Below are 16,470 nucleotides of genomic sequence, written 5' to 3'. Positions count from 1 at the left end.
TGCAGGATCTCAGTCACATCAGTCTTTCAGGTTATTGGAATAAATTGATCAATGAACTTTGTTGAAAATGATTGAAAAGATTCCTCATTTACTTTGTGAACTTCTTCCACTTCCAGTCCTTTAAAGATGGAAGCTGTGATCATTAAACTGTGGAAACACTGTTGACTTGAACCTTCAGCTGTGTGCTGATTTCATTTCTTAATCTTGTTCCAATCAAAGCTGAATGTTGCTGTGAGTGTTTGTTGTGTCTCTCAGATCAGGACTAGAGGTCCACCGATGCGTTTTTTCAGGGAAATCAAGGAGACCGATAACCGTTAAAATATCAGATATCATCTTGATTGTTTCACTTCATGTTGTGTTTTCATGGTTCATTTTACTCAACAACATCGAGCTGAACCAAGAATCAAGTGAGCACAAACTAATTCCTGATGGCTGATAACACTTGAACTGTTTGTTGACGTATTAAGACATGAGGAAGGAGACAGCAACCTTCAAAATCCAAGACAAGTGACCACAGCGAGAGCAGCACAGGTTTCCCTCAACACCAGAGACAACCTGAGGGACGTGGACCTCGTTAGCAGACGTCCACTTCATTCAAACAGCTTTATTACCACCAACAAGTCTTCAGTTTGACCAGCAGAGGTTTTGGTGTCTGATAACATGTCGTGATCCTGTTTGTGACTCAAACTTTGATTTGGAGTCAAGTTTCATCTTCGAAAGCAGAAAAACGTTTGGAAATCATTGTTAAACAAATCTGTCAAAGACTTTTAGAAAAGTCTCCAAACTTCAACGGTACATGAGAAACAACTGGAAAAAAAGGAAACTTTTTTTTTTTTATACTTTATTGTGTCAGTACAGTATACGACATTCCTACAATACACATCCTGTTATTTAAATAACTTGACACAATGTTTAGTTTTTTGTTATCTTTCACCCGTGTGGCACAGTCAAACATAACCTTTCATAACTTAAAATACATATACACAAATACCCCAAAAGTAAGCCAAAAAAAATAAATAAATAACAAAAAATAACATTACCCATTTTTTAGGCTTCATCTCTACTGTATGCAGAGGATATATCTAGTTACTTTAATTTCAAACGAGCCCATCTTTTTTCCAACAACTTTTCTTTCTTATTAATTCTATAAGTTACCCTCTCCATCCTATAAATATTCTCTACAGTCTCTAGCCATTTATTTACTTTGGGGGCTTCCAACTTTTTCCAGATTCTTGTTATTTGTTTGAGTGCTGTAATTCTCAGAATCCAAAATAAATATTCTTCATCCTTTCGAAGGCCATTCAAACCTATTCCCAACCATAAAGTGTGTTTATTAAATTTTTTTACATGTAAAGAATATGTGAGTGTGGTCCGCTTTGTCTTCCCCGCATTCCCTCCAGCAGCTAGAATTATTCTGTGTATATTTGCTGAACATCACTGGTGTTCTAAAATACCGTATATTTATCTCCCAAGCATATTCTTGGCAGAAGGCCATTTTATGTTTGAGAAATGATCTTTAAGACTCTGATTCCACTCGTCATCTGATATAGATGTTTTCAGTTCTATCTGCCATTTATCCTGAATGTTATTTATGTCTTCGGTTCTGTAATCCTGAAATATTTGATACATTTGTCCAGTTATATTTTTCAACTTATGGTTTTGATTGGCCTTTATCATATGTCTCAGAATGGGATGGAGATCTCCAAGAGATGTAATTTGGACTTTTTCCTTTAAATAGTTTCTCACTTGCAAATATCTGTAAAAGTGATTCTTGTTTAAACCATATCTATTTACTGTGTTTTCAAAAGAATCCATTGCTTCTTCCTTGTACATTTGACAGAATCTTGTGAGGCCCTTACTCTCCCATTTTTTAAAAACATCATCAATACTATTTGGAATAAAATCTGGATCCCAGGCTATCTCTGTTAAACAAGTGATTTCCTGTTCCTTAACTTTGGTTATTTTACATATTCTTCTCCAGATTTTAAATGTGTTATGTACAGAATAACTTTGTGTTTTAATCTGTGCTTTTTTCAAAACTGAGAAAATCAAAGTACTGAGTGATTCAGCCAAATTAAACTCAATGAGTTTCCATTTGGGTCTCATCTCATTATTCATCCATATTAAAATTGGTTTCAGCTGTGCTGAGTAATAGTAGTTAATTACATTTGGTAATGCAAGTCCCCCTCTTTCTTTTTTTCTTTTTTCTTTTTCTTTTCTTTTTTTTTTTTTTTGTTGCAAAATTTTAAGTTTCACTTTTGGCTTCTTTTTGTCCCACAAAAATTTTCTAAGCAGCCCATCCCAAACATTAAAACTTGTGGGTGGTATGTATGTAGGCAGATTCTGAAATAGAAACAAAAAGCATGACAAAACATTCATTTTAATGATATTTATCTTTTCAAATGATGTGAGAGGTATGATTTTCCACCTATTCAGATCTTACTTTACTAAATTCTCCAGATTCTCGAAATTACAATGATATATTAGGTCTAAATTATTGGGTATGATAACGCCTAGATATCTCACTTTATTCTGGTCCCATTTAAAGTCAAACTGTTTTTTAAAGTTTCTCTCCAAATGGGTACCAATTTCCATAGCTTCAGTTTTATTTAAATTTAACTTCTAACCAGACAGTATTCCATAGTTTCCAACTTCATCTAGTAACGCAGGCAATTAATTATGTATATCTGTGAGATACACCATAATATCATCCGCATACATTGCTAATTTCTGTTCATCTTCTTTAATTTTGAGACCCTTTGTCTTCTCACTTGCCCGAATCCTCTCCGCTAATGGTTCTATGTATAAAGCAAATAGTTGTGGGGATAATGGGTCTCCTTGTCTTGTTCCTCTTTTTAAATTAAAAGTTTTAGAAAGGATCCCATTCACTCTAACTCTTGCTTTTGCTTCTTTATACATATTCTTCATCAAATCAATAAAGGTTTGGTGGAAGCCAAACGTCTGGCACACTCCAAATAAAAAGGGCCATGACACCCAATCAAAGGCCTTTTCAGCGTCTAGCGTCAATGTTAGCATTTGTTGTTTTGTTTTTATTGTATAGTCAATTACATGAAGAGTACGCCGAACATTGTCACTTAAAAGACGGTCTTTGACAAATCCTGTTTGGTCTAAATGAATAATTTTTAGGTAGTATGAAAGTCTATTTGCTATAATTGATGTGAAAAGCTTTTGATCTACATTTAGGAGGGACACGGGTCTATAAGATGAACAGTGTTTTAAATCTTTTCCTTCTTTAGGTGTTACAGTAATAATTGCTAAATTCCATGAGACTGGCCAGTTTCCTGTTTGTAGGATTTCATTAAAAACTCTGCATAGAATGGGAGAAAATAAGTACCTGAATTCCTTATAGAATTCACAAGTGAAAGCGTCACTCCCAGGACTTTTTCCAGTGTTGCTTTTCTGAATTACCATTAGAATTTCTGTTTCTCCTATTGACTGTCCTAAACCATCATTCAGTTTATCCGTCACTGTTGGGAGGTTTAAGAGTTCCAAGTACTTTTTCATTTCCTGCTTGTCTACTTCTGCTTCTTCTGGGGTATAGAGGTTTTGATAGTAATCCCTAAAACATGAAGCTATTTCCAACTTGCCCCTCTTACTTATGAAGTTTTTATCTATAATGGTGGTTACTGCAGTTTTTTCTCTCCGTTTCTTTAATTTAGTTGCTAATATCTTCAGTGCTTTTGGACTGTTATCATAGTATGTTTGTCTACAGAGCATGAGTTTCTTTTCAATTTCTTGTATTTCTATTGTTTCTAAAGCTTTTTTTTTTGCTACAATTAATTGTTTGTATATCTTTCTTCCTCCATTTTTCATGCTCTTCTTGTAATTTCTTTATTTTCCAACGCCCTCTTTTCTTTTTCTCTTTGCCTCTTTTTCCAGCAAGAATATGCTATTATTTCTCCTCTTAATGTTGCTTTAGCAGATTCCCACAGTATTATAGATGTTACTCCCCCATTATCATTTATCTCCAAATTGGACTTCATACTATTTTTTATTTTTTCCTTAAAACGTTCATCCCCAAGTAAGGAGTTATTTAACCTCCATACTCTCCTCATTCCCTCTTCAAATTTAATTCCATTAAAACTGGTGCATGGTCAGCTATAGTTATAGGTAATATTTTGCATTTTGTGACATTTGAAATTTCATCTTTGAACATAAAAAAATAATCTAATCTAGAATCAACCTTATGTGCATCAGAGTAAAAGGTGAAGGCCTTTTCCTGTGGATGTAAACAACGCCAGCCGTCTAATAGCCCCAACTCTGTTTGAGCTTTTCTCATTAAACTTGCTGCTTGTTGTGATTTATGTTTTATTCTACTTTGAGTGTCAACCTTCTGGTTCATCACCAGGTTGAAATCTCCCCCCATTATAGTTATTCCCTTCGCTTCAGTCATTAGCAGATCTAGAATCCTTTTCAGGAGGTCAACTTCTTTTCCAGGTGGATAAGCATTATGTGTTGTTCTTCTATTTCCCCCATTACAAATACATACCTTCCTTCCTTATCTCTGATACATTTTTCTTTTTTAAACATGAGATTATCTTGAATGAGAACTGCTCCTCCTCATTTAGCTGTTGTGTGGGAGGAGGAAAACACCTGTGCTGAGGCTAATTTCTCCAGTTTTGCATGTTCCACCTTACTCAGGTGTGTTTCCTGGAGAAAAATAATTTCTCCTCCTTCTTTCTTAAGTTTTTGGAGTATTCTCTTCCTTTTTATTGGATTATTTAGGCCGTTTGTGTTGAGAGATATACATTTAAGTTTCCCCATTACATTGATTTAGAAAATATTTGTTCCCTTTATATATGTATAGAAAGCCTTTAAACATAAGAAGAAGCCTACAGAATACATTCTGTGTGCATAAAAAACACCTGTGACCCAAACATCAGCTTCAGTGTGTGGATCTCCCAGATTTGCATTTGATGATCATCTGCATCTGATCCACCAGTCCATCTGAAACAGTGAGACACGTAATGACCACTAAATCATACAAGATCACTAAAACAACTTACTGTCAGCCTAGTATGAAACTGGGACATAAACATGAGAGGACCATGTCCATCATCTACATTACATGCACAGCCATGATCCACGGGAACCTATGAGAGAAGAAAGCACAACAACACCAGGAAAGATGCTGAGGTACCAACACGCATTGCTAGGAAATGAGTGTGTACAGATGGAGAGGCAGGTGTCCTCAATCAAAGTGAATTCAACAAAATCCTGAGTTGAATCCTGTCTGGGCTCTCAAGTGATAAATCAAAGCAGAAACTACATGGAGATTTTGATGAAAATTGCATTTTTTTTGTGGCTGGACGACAGGCTTTATGGTGTGGCAACTGTTCAGACACCTCTAGTTATTGCCAACATAACTATGCAAGTCATCCATCTGTAAGCCCTCCATGTCTCGTTACATGAAACTGTGTTATCCTAGAGGTCACGTTGTATTTCATCTTGGCTTAAACATACCAGAATCCTCAATTTCCTGAAGGTAGTCCTGGAGAAAGTTCATGATGTTTACTTCCATCTGGTGCTCGGCAGAACCAATCTCACTGAAGACAGGGCGGCTCCTTTCCAGGAGGAAGGCTGCATCCACCTTTAAGAAAAGGGAAGTGCATTTCAGTGCGACATTCAACATTGTACTTCTTGCAAAAGATGTTCATGTTCAATTAAAAGTAGTTTAAAATGTAAGAATATACCTTATCGTCTTCCCCTGGAGCAAACAGTGGGAGTCAGAGTATATTGAAACAGCGTTAATCCAGTGTATACGCCTACATACCTGTGGACTTGTGCAGCATCCAGCCACCACAGATGTTTGCCAGTCTTGGATATGCTCTCACAAGCAAATCTGAAAACTTAAGAGATAAAAGCATGGTTCAAGTTTTATTGCAATGACTTACATTTTTGAAACGCTGTGTATTTCATCATGCAAATGTGAATTCAATTAAGCCTGAAGATGAATTCATAGATGTTTGCTCTCTTTAGATGTGACTTGACACAAGGCAGTAAATGAATGGTAGCATACCTCTGAATGTGTCATGTTTTCAGAGATGGTTAGAGTACGTTTTCCAAGGCCAGCCAGCATGAGAGGCAGTTCCTCTTTTGGTGTCTTTTCATATTGTTTATCAAGAAGGAATACATTCACCAAAAAACTCTTCCCATATTCTTTTGACTTGTAAGCTGCAAAACGCCTTTTGCCTCCTGTCTCCTTATTAAAGAATCCTGGAAAAGATCTAAAAAGATGGCATACTATTATTCTCATATTTTATGTTCCATCAACGCGAAATAACTTCACTCAGAAGACGTCTACATTCTGATGAAATAATTATGTTGCGTTAAATTTAATTTGTTTAATGCAATAGTTTACATGATGATGGTCTGAAGCTCCTGAAAATATTCTGAGGTAAATAATAGAATTTAAAACATCTGCAGCTGTTTCCTTGCGTTCTGCTTCAATCAGAATCAGGGACCTAGTCTGTCTGAATGTTTGTCCAGACAAATGACTCATGTATCCTCCCGCGCCATTGCTTGTTTCACTCCCGGGCGTTGCACTGCCTGCTGCGGCCTCAGACCTGACTGCGCAGCTTCTCCTGCTTGTCCCTGAGCTAACAGCCTGACATTCCCTGACACACGCTTATTCAGCATTGACACCACATTTTGTGCAGTGCTGATGATCTCTCTTAATTACACCTGAGTGAGAAAAAAGCCAAAGCTGAATAACAAATGTTACAGACATGGGACATTGATTTCTCAAAGGCTTCACTGAAAACAAATGCACTTGGCCGGGAGGAGGGTTACCAAAACAGCAGAAAAGTGACTGGATCTATACAATGGGCAGATTTATACGCTAAATAACACAATTTATAAATTGATTAAAGTCTAATTTTGATCCATAAAGTGTCTCAAACTGATAATTTCACTCGTAAACCGTGCAATAGGCAGGAAGATTCATACAAGGTTGAAGTTGGCATTTGATTCACAGCTTCTGATTGGAATTTTCCGGTCCACCTTAAAAGTGTCATGACGCCTGTAGATGGCGGTATTCAGTCGTTTTCCCTACTCATGAACTGAGAGCGTGAAACATTGTAGGAGGATGAAAAGAGAATCAACCCTCGATTGCAACGGTATTTAATTCATCTAAAAACCAGGATTTTATTTATTATAATTGTAGATCTACTCTCTAATATGTGTAACTCACAGTAAAATGTAAAAGATGTATTTCTATGTCTTTTTCTGATCTACATCACATTAGACCTGTTCCTGATATAAAACCACAAGACTTAGACTCCTCAAACCTGGACTGAAATATTCTACAGAGCCTAAACATTCATAAAAACACAGTTTCTGATTTGTGAAACCTTTATTCTATTTGTGAAAGTGCAAAAGAGGCACAGTTCAGTCTTTCTTAACATCTTTATTTTCATTTTTATTATTTTCTTTTTTTATTATTGGAGAGATAGCGTGATAAACATGAAACAGAGACATTGGGAATTGCAGATATATAGCACAAAACAAACATGCAATGGAGAAAGGATCTAGATATGACAAAACAAAATGAAATGATCAAACAAGCAAGAAACAAATAAGTCAAAATACTTGATTAGATAAAAACAAATACATAAATAATTTCAGTATATTACATCACGTATTAACATTTTTATTTTCAGACGATCCCACGTCTCTCCATCTCGTTCCTGAGTGACATAAATAGTTCTTCTCTCTCACTTCAAAACAAAAGTAGAAAAGTTATGTTTACCTCTTGAGAAACATTAAACACATCTTCACAGATTGGTCATTTGGGAAATATACCAAAAAAAAATTGTGATTTGCTCTTACCTTTCCTCCATCCGCCCATGTTCCACTGCTCCCACAGCTTCTGTCACTGTCAGTTTCCTCACCTCCTGAAGAGCCTTTACTGTTGCCTTTGGTAGAACCACTTTAGCTGTTAGTGTGCTTATTTTTCATTTGAACAATATGAGGACATGTACAGTAAACCTTTTCTGTCAGTACTCATCACACTTATGAATATTTGATGATTAATCAGTTTGTTGGTTTTACTAACATCTGCCATTATTTCAGACCCTGCTCTCGTTTTCCTGGCCACCAGTTGTCCTAACTGTGTTCCTTCCTTTGCTCGTCACCTGGACTCCTACCTACCTGCAGACATGATCCTGATCCTACCCCACTATCCAGAGTTTACAATGTAGACCTGCAAATCATTTGTAACATAGTGTATTGTGTCTCCTAGACATACTTCACAAAAAGGAAATTAATTCAGGTGTTTGATAGCTTTACTTTTAATTTATAAAGGTGTGTTATAAGTACATCAATAGCATACCAGGATAAAATTATTTATTATAATGTGTAAGGCTGCTGCCCCTTTGTTTTGCTGGATTCTGCCTTCCTGCAACAAAGATTGTTACTAGTTAACAATCTTTGTTTTTTTAAAGCTTTTTCCTGCCTGCTTGGACCTTTTAGCTGTTCCGTTTGTTAGCGTCTTGTACAATACCTGCTAACAAAGTAAACTATGTTCCTAATACTTAATTTTCATGAGTCTGTGATTCTGCTTTTATGTTAAAGGCAACATTTAAAGTTTTCCATTCTCTTGCTCTCACTACCTTCTCTGTTTCTCCTCTGTTCCATATTCCTGCAGTTCTCTCACTTCAATCAATGGATTTGTTGTTGTCCTATTTTCCTTCACTCTTTTTTCTATTCCAATTTTATTTCCCTTTTCCTTTTATTTTATCATTTTCGTTAGAGCACAGGTAGTTACTATTTCTAATAGAAAAATGTTTTTTACAATAACTCACATCTAGTGGATCGTGGATTTTTTTGGCGTAACTTGTCTGAAAGTGTACTGAGCTGAAAGGTTAAAAATAACAGAAATATATGTGCTTCATAGAACAGAGAAGTACACATCTTCTGAGGTTAAATCTCAACTACCAACACTTCTCTTAATTGTACTATGCACAAGGAATAGGAATACTGTCATTCATGTATTTAAGTTCATAAATGAAAGTCAAACAGCCGTTGACCTACCTCTGACAGCATTACATTCAGGATATATTTGATCCTGTCAGAGGACACCATGGTGCAGACTTCAGGAGAGAGGGTGTCACAGCTGTCAAGGAAGCCTGACAGGTACCTCACAATCCTGTCCAGCTGCATATCATCATCAAAGATGATTGGAACCCACAGATCTTTAAAAGAAAAGTGGGGCTTCTCATCAGTGGAAAGAATGGCCTGAAAAATATGAATTATGGAAATAATGAAACATGTATGCATGTAATATTCAGTTCATTCTCCTTTGCTCCTTAGCACTTTTCCAAACATATTTGCAAAGACCCATGTTTCCACAATTTGGTTGTGGTCTTGTACATATTTGAAAGATGGCGTTCTTGGCAGAAACGAATAAAGCCTTACTCAAGAAAGTAAGCAGCTCTAATTCCACTAACTCTATAATTGGTTAATGGGTGTTTAACATATCACATTACTGTATATCACAGGGTGATACTTTATAAATGGATCAGGTCAAGTGTTGCTCTGTAATTTGGTAATTTTTTGTGGCAAAACTGTTCCATAGGAATGGTAAAGTTATTACATGTCAAGTAGAGACTTACCTTTAGCTTTTCATCTGCACCATTGTGGTCCACAATGAAGGTTACAAGCTCTTCATTTTTTTGCCACCTGGTTTCACCAGCTTCTGCTGCTTTGTCCTAATGCAAGGAGAATACAAATTATTTTTCTGATAAGATTATGTAAGAGGACTAAAACCAAATTTCTCCATAAATGAATGTCACCAGAGTTTGAAAGATAGTATAAGCAATAAGCTAAGCAAATCTGATCAACAGTAGTTATAGTTATTACTGATTGATTTCAGTTTCTTGATTGTGAACCAATGAATATTGTTGTTTTATGTTGGAAAAAGGAGAGGAAAACAAAGGAAAACTAGTTTTAGAAGTCAAGACAATCTTGTGCCATAATTAGATGTCCATGCTTACCCTGATCATGACAATGTGTCTGACATTACACTTAGCCTTAAGTTTCTTCCTCACAAATGTGTCACTGATGACAACATCTCCCTTGCCAGGGTTGAGGAGTTCTTCAAGGGCATCAAAAAAATGCCAGCCTTTTTCAGTACCCAGTTTGTGGAATGCCACAAAGTGATTTTTTGTGCCCAGGTGGTACGTCACTGCAGCTGGCTCGTACCTTTGTGGGTGATGAGAGTATAGTAGAAAAATGTGATGGTCACAAATTAATTGAAACTACATTAGAATAACAAAAACAAATAAAAGCAGTGACAATAAATTATTCAAGTGTGACACAGTGAATTGTAAAGTCTTTACAGTACTTACTTCCCACCAAGAATTGTCACCAGGTGTGGCAAGGTTGTAGGATGCAGCTTGTGACTGAGCTTGTCTTTGTGTGTCACTGAGACCAGTAGAAGACATGGCTGTCCATTCACAAAGACACGCTGCGGTGCTTGCTCACTTTCAGTACACAGGACAGGGCCTCTGATGAGATAAAAGGTATAAAAGAATAAATACTAGTAAACAGACTATTAGGCAGTAGATCTGTCTAACTGCATTTGAGAATGATTTGTATGAATGAAACACCTGTTTGCATACTGTATACTTACCTTTTGCAAGGAGCTGTGAGGGATGCAGTCATCCACCTGTCAATATCTGTCTGTAAAGTACTAAAGTCTTCACACCTTGAAACAAATAAACAAAACGCTTGTAAGCTATGAAGATGAAATTAAATATGACCAGACTCTATATTTGTTAATGTATATGAAGCAGTATTCGTAGTTTTAGAAGAAACTATACTATTTTTCCACAATTACAGTCATTTGATTTACAAAAAACATGCATAAATTTTAATTCTACAGAATAAAAAAATCCTTCCAAGATATCAACACAGTTGACTCTTCTTCTCCAGACAGGACAAGCTGCATTCTTGCACCGTTGCAGGATTTCTGTTGTCATGAGGAATTCAAGACGACATGCAACCATGTCTTCCTCTGTCCCATATGCATCCCATGAGGTCCCTTTGAAGCGCCCAATGGTGTTTAGCCACAATAATTTACCCTGGGACCACTTCTTCTTGTCAAACAGTTCGTGGACTTCTAGTAGGATGGAAATCCAATCACTCAACTTGGCATTTGCATTGAGGTCAGTTTTAATCCCAGGTCTCCTCTTAATAGCCAAATGAAGCATGTACAGGAGGTTGTCCACTGTACATGTATTTGTCATGGACACTGTTTGCTGCTTTATAGTCCCTTCTCCTCCCCAAAATGGACAGCATCCCTTTTCTTGTGGTGGTGGTGGGTGTGTTGTTGCACCTTTGATGTGACTCTTTGACCTTACATTTTTTTGCTGGCCTCTGTTGCTGGTTTTGCCACAAAATGACTGACTGGAGGAGGGGAGTTAAAGTACTTTGATTTTGTCTTCCGAGTACTTCGCTTCTTCCATTTCTCCTCTTGTGATAGGGGAGGAGAGTCTGGACCATCAATCTTCTCTCCATCTTCATTGCTGCTTGGCTGTTTTGTCAGTGGTACCTGTTTATTGACTAATGTTCCTTTTATTCTTCCCACTACAAACTCATGCTGGAGCTGCAGAAAATCTCCAGCTCTTCTATGCAGCTTTGATGCCAGAACCACAGTTTTTGTGGTGCGAAACCAGTTCTCAACTATGGCATTACTGTCTCTTGTTTTTCCAAGATGTTTCAGCATAACACCTGACCAAAGAGGAACAGTACCTGCATAATCTAAAAGAATCTCCACCACAGACTCACAGAAATGGGTATTCTTTTGTGTTGCTCCCTCTGTTTCATCTTCCTTTCTTGCATTCTCTTTGGCTTCCCTCACCACTGTTTCTATGGGGGCAAAGAAAGGTGATGACTTTCTGATTGATCTATGCTGGTCTTCAGAGATCCTGGGTTCACTGTCATCATCATCATCATCTTCATTTTTTATGTCTATCTTGTCCGTCTTCTGTGTCTGTATGGCTTCCTGCAGTAATGACAGATGTTCCTGACACGCTTCTGTCTTAGTCCTTGAGGACAAAACAAACACGACAGATTTTACAATGGACAAGATCACACAAAAATCTGTGGCATTTTGGAGAAGGGCAAAGCAGTACAGAAAAAATTTTTGGTTTCTTTTTTGCATTGCACCTTGCTCAATTTCATGCTTATCAGCTTAAGCATGTGAGCAGCACAGAGGTGCATCAGTCATTTGCACTGTGCGCTGCTCCTGGCACACCTGGAAACAAAGCTGCAGATATTCCTGAATGCTGACAATGTTAAATGCCTGAACAACTGCATGGATCATGGCCCAACTGAAATCAGTTTCAATTTTTTGTGGCTTCAAGTGTTTCACGAACAGCTTGTAGTAGTCTCGACGCAGTCAAGTCAGCCAATGTTTTGGTTGTGGACTTTGTACACCATACAAAGTGCATAGTACAGTACTGACTGGCTGGAGGGGTGAGGTTTGGCAACTACACTGCCAGTTGCATCCATATATAGCAAACACTTATTATTCTTCTGTTGTTCATGAAGAATCTGCAGCTGTGATTCAGAATAAGTGTGAACAACAAAAGGAGACATTGCAACATACTGAATGCCACTGTGTTTTATCTTGGAACTGGGATTTTCCACATCCTGCTTTTGCTGAATTTGAAAACACTACATGAAAGCATCCCTGTCTAAGCCATTTTCAAGATTTTTTTCACTTGATATCTTTTGCAGCACTGGGACGGACTTGACATCATTTAGATTTCCAGCTAGAAGTTTGTCTTCATCCGTGGATGCCAGTTGTTTTGTGTGGACCAGCGTGGGAGAACATTGACCAAGTTGTCCTTTGAGCGTGTGGCGTTCAGGTTGGCGACAGTGTCAGCGGTGTTGTTCATGGCAACTGTGTTGAATTTTTCCCTGGACTTTGACATTTACAGGTATATCACCTTCTGTCATTAGGGTCTTCTTCTATGGACAGGAAATAAGTTGTGCAACCAGAAAACTTGCACACAGCCTTACCCCTCCAATAGACATTTTTAGTTTTTCAACTTCGACTGCATTTTACTTTATTAGTCTTGAAGGAAAGGACACAAAATTTGTTTACAGAGCTTATTTTGCGGCTCATAACATCAGCCCAGCCTTTCTTCAAGATTCTGTGTCCTTCTCTGTCAGCTGGCTGAATTGCTGCCCATTCCGTCCTTGTCAGGCTGACACTGAACTCTTGGGGACAAGAAGGCAATTCTTTTCCAAAAGATAACCTTCTCTTCACCTGGTCCTTATCTCCACACTGTGATGTCTGGGTATCTGTGGTACATGACGGACAGTGACATGGGGATATGGCAGCAATGTCTTGAACACTTTGGAAGCCAACACAAACAGGATGAAACCAGTCTTTGCAGAGGCTACATTGGGCATATGGCTCATTAGGATTATTTGGCTGTCTACAAATACAAATTAAGGCGTCATCCAGAAACAAAGTGCTGTCAGTTTGAATGCACTCAGACGTTTCATCTCCACTGGCTTCAGTCATAACCGTTGTGTCTTCATGTGTTTTCTTTATCCCTTCCTCCATTTCCAATGTTTTCTCAACTTCTTTGCTAACAGCCATGCAGTCACCATCATTATATGTGTTTTTTTCAATACTGGGATCCACATGGGTCTCCTCTTGAACTGCTTCAGTTTTATACTGTTCCTTCTTTTCAAGTCTTTCCTTAATCTCAGACTCTGTGTCTCTTGTTTCCTCATCTTCATTTTTTTCCTCAGTTGCCTTTTCACCAGAGTCACATTCTGTCATGACCACCTGCTTTTGCTCCTTCTGCCTCAACAACACCCTTGTTCGAATGAACTTTCTGTCACTGTGCCATAGAGTGTACAGCCATTTCCTTTTCTTTAAACTCTTGTCCCTGAATATTTTTTCTGCCAACATTTCCCACATGGGGCTATTCCAAGAAATTTTTCGAGTAAGATTTTCAAAAGCTGACAGTTCAGTAACTATCCGGTCCTGTCCTCCTGACTCTTCATAAATCTGGAAGGCCATGTCTCTGACCTCTTCTTAATTTCTTCATTTTGAAGCCTAAGTAATGAAAGAAACATGTATTTATAAAGGTTATTTGGAGTACAAAACAATGCTTACATCCAAACATTTTTTGCAGTTAAGAGCTCCTACTTAATCCCTGAAAGATAAATTTTGGCTGATGCTTTGCGCCCTAAACCAGCTAAATGCGCATCACTCCTTTTAACTGCACCTTCTCTATCACCCATTAATAAATAGCCTACTGCAGTCAAGCCAGCCGTATTCAACATTTTGAGTGTGACCGTGTCATGGAACTTACGGCAAATGCTCGGAGTCCACTGAGAAAGTCGGCGATAGAGCGCTGGAATAAAACATCGCTGGTTTAATACCGAGCGAGATAACTTCCATTTTTCAAAGTAAGACGTTGGCGTAACTAATGTGCATATTTGATTTTGTTAAATGGGCCTATTAATCAGGGTTTTTTTCTTATTCTACTTTCGCTTTATTTTATCATTATTAGTGATACAGTGCTGAGCGCTATGACATGGCTATTGCACGGAATGTTCGTGTTAGAGTGATGTCATCGGTCAGAGTGGCCGAAAAGAGAGCCTAAAAAAACTCCAGATTTTTTGTCTTTCCACGCTCCTCCCAGCCACAATTTACGCTCTAGACACATGATTTTTTTCCACATTTGTAGACAAATGTGTTCTGTCTCTCACAATGTGCTCCAACAATCAGAGAGACTTACAGAATTTGAATTAGCAGCCTCCAAGCGCGGCCACGTCTGTCTCTGCTCCTCACTGACTCCAATACAAAGATTTTCTGAGAGAAGCACAACGGACCCCTGTTTTTAACTCGCAAGTGTCTGCAAAGTATTTTGTGTAGAAACACCAAAAGCACACCAAAGCGTTCAGGAAGTCCTTACGGCGATGGTGGTCTGTGTGTTTTTCTGATAGGAGCTGCCGTTCTCTCAGGATAAGCCCAAATGTGAGAGCAGTGCAGAGGCAGAAAATGGCTCTTTTCTCTGCTTTTCTGTCTGCCCCTGTCTGTCTGCCTGGGGGGCCCCTATCGTCAATGGCAACCAGCTCAAGTTGCCGTGACAACCTCTGAGCCTCAGTACTTCTCTGAGCACTCCTCTCCCACACACCCAAACACACATATGAAGCTTCGTGTGATTACTGATACACACACACAGAGAGAGACACAAATGCCAACACACGTAACCAGGGTTACATGTGGCCCAGTAGACCTCTATAGCATTTACAAGGATCTCATGCAGTGTTGTCTGTGGTGTTTACTAACACAAACACAAACACAAACACACACAGCTGAGATGTGTGCGTTTCTGTGTGTGTGTTTTAATAGCACTGCAGTGCTATAGAGGTCAGTGTTCTGTCTTTAGTACTGGACACTGACCTCTATAGCACGAGCCACACACCCCAGCGTTTACGCACTGTATCACTCTCAAAATTTCCCGCCGGGGGGAAATTGTCTAGTTATTATTGTTATTATATTAATAATTTTGTTTACATGTTTGAAATAAATATATCAAGCAAAAAAAGTCTATGTAGCCTTGAAGATTGTGTGCATTTATTAATGGTAAAAATATATAGTTTTAATAAATTGCTTTGAAATGCCGTGGTGTCACAGGGTTCATTATAACATTGTTGACACATATTGTGACTATTTTGTGAATGATGGTCATATGTATTGATCATTACAAAGACAAAACCTTACAAAAACAGAGTTGACACCCCCAAAAGTTAAAAGAACAAAAATTGCAACATTTTGTGCCATAAACTGAACCTTTTGAACGATTCGTCAATGGAAAAAAAGTTATCCCCCCCCCATCCTAATAATCCAAATGCTAATTAAATAGTTTGTCCAAGGTATTTAATAGTTTAAAGAGAAAAGAAAAAGAAACACGGGTCATTGTAGATTACCAAAAAAGTTTTATTCCTCAAAATATTTAGCACACTGTTAACTTAAAGAAGGTAGTAAGTAGTCTGGAAGCCTGTGATCTCATGCAGCCAAAACCAAGGCACCTGTAATCAGATATCAAATGAAGAAGCATGAGCAAACAGAAAAAAACACTGTAACATCCCTGAAATCAAAGGCTAGAGTTATTGTCAACTGCTGCTGGGTGTGTAAAACGCCTGAAAAGGGGAGTAATAAGTGAACGACACACGGACACAAACTTTCCTCAGGCCTCGAGTGTAATGACTGAGAGGAACGCCTGAAGTGCACCGTAAGGTAGCTCAACAGCATTACACTCCCTCTGCTGTCTCCCTCTGGTAACTACAACTACTGCTAGCACTGTTAGAATGCAGAGCTAGAACTGCATTTTGAACATGAAACATAAACAAACACAAAATACTGGACTGAAACTATTATAACAGGATATGAAAAATACGACATATATTCAA

General features: G+C 38.0%; 1 protein-coding gene across 1 annotated transcript in view; it reads left to right on the top strand.

Annotated features, from left to right (window-relative positions):
• Positions 1–16,470, top strand: part of LOC143316079 (uncharacterized) — a 317,818-nt gene that overhangs the window by 245,797 nt on the left and 55,551 nt on the right. The gene's annotated exons all lie outside the window — the stretch shown is intronic.

Source organism: Chaetodon auriga, chromosome 23, assembly GCF_051107435.1.
Source record: "Chaetodon auriga isolate fChaAug3 chromosome 23, fChaAug3.hap1, whole genome shotgun sequence".
Taxonomy (NCBI): Eukaryota; Metazoa; Chordata; class Actinopteri; order Chaetodontiformes; family Chaetodontidae; genus Chaetodon; species Chaetodon auriga.
This window is presented reverse-complemented; position numbering and strand designations above follow the sequence as displayed.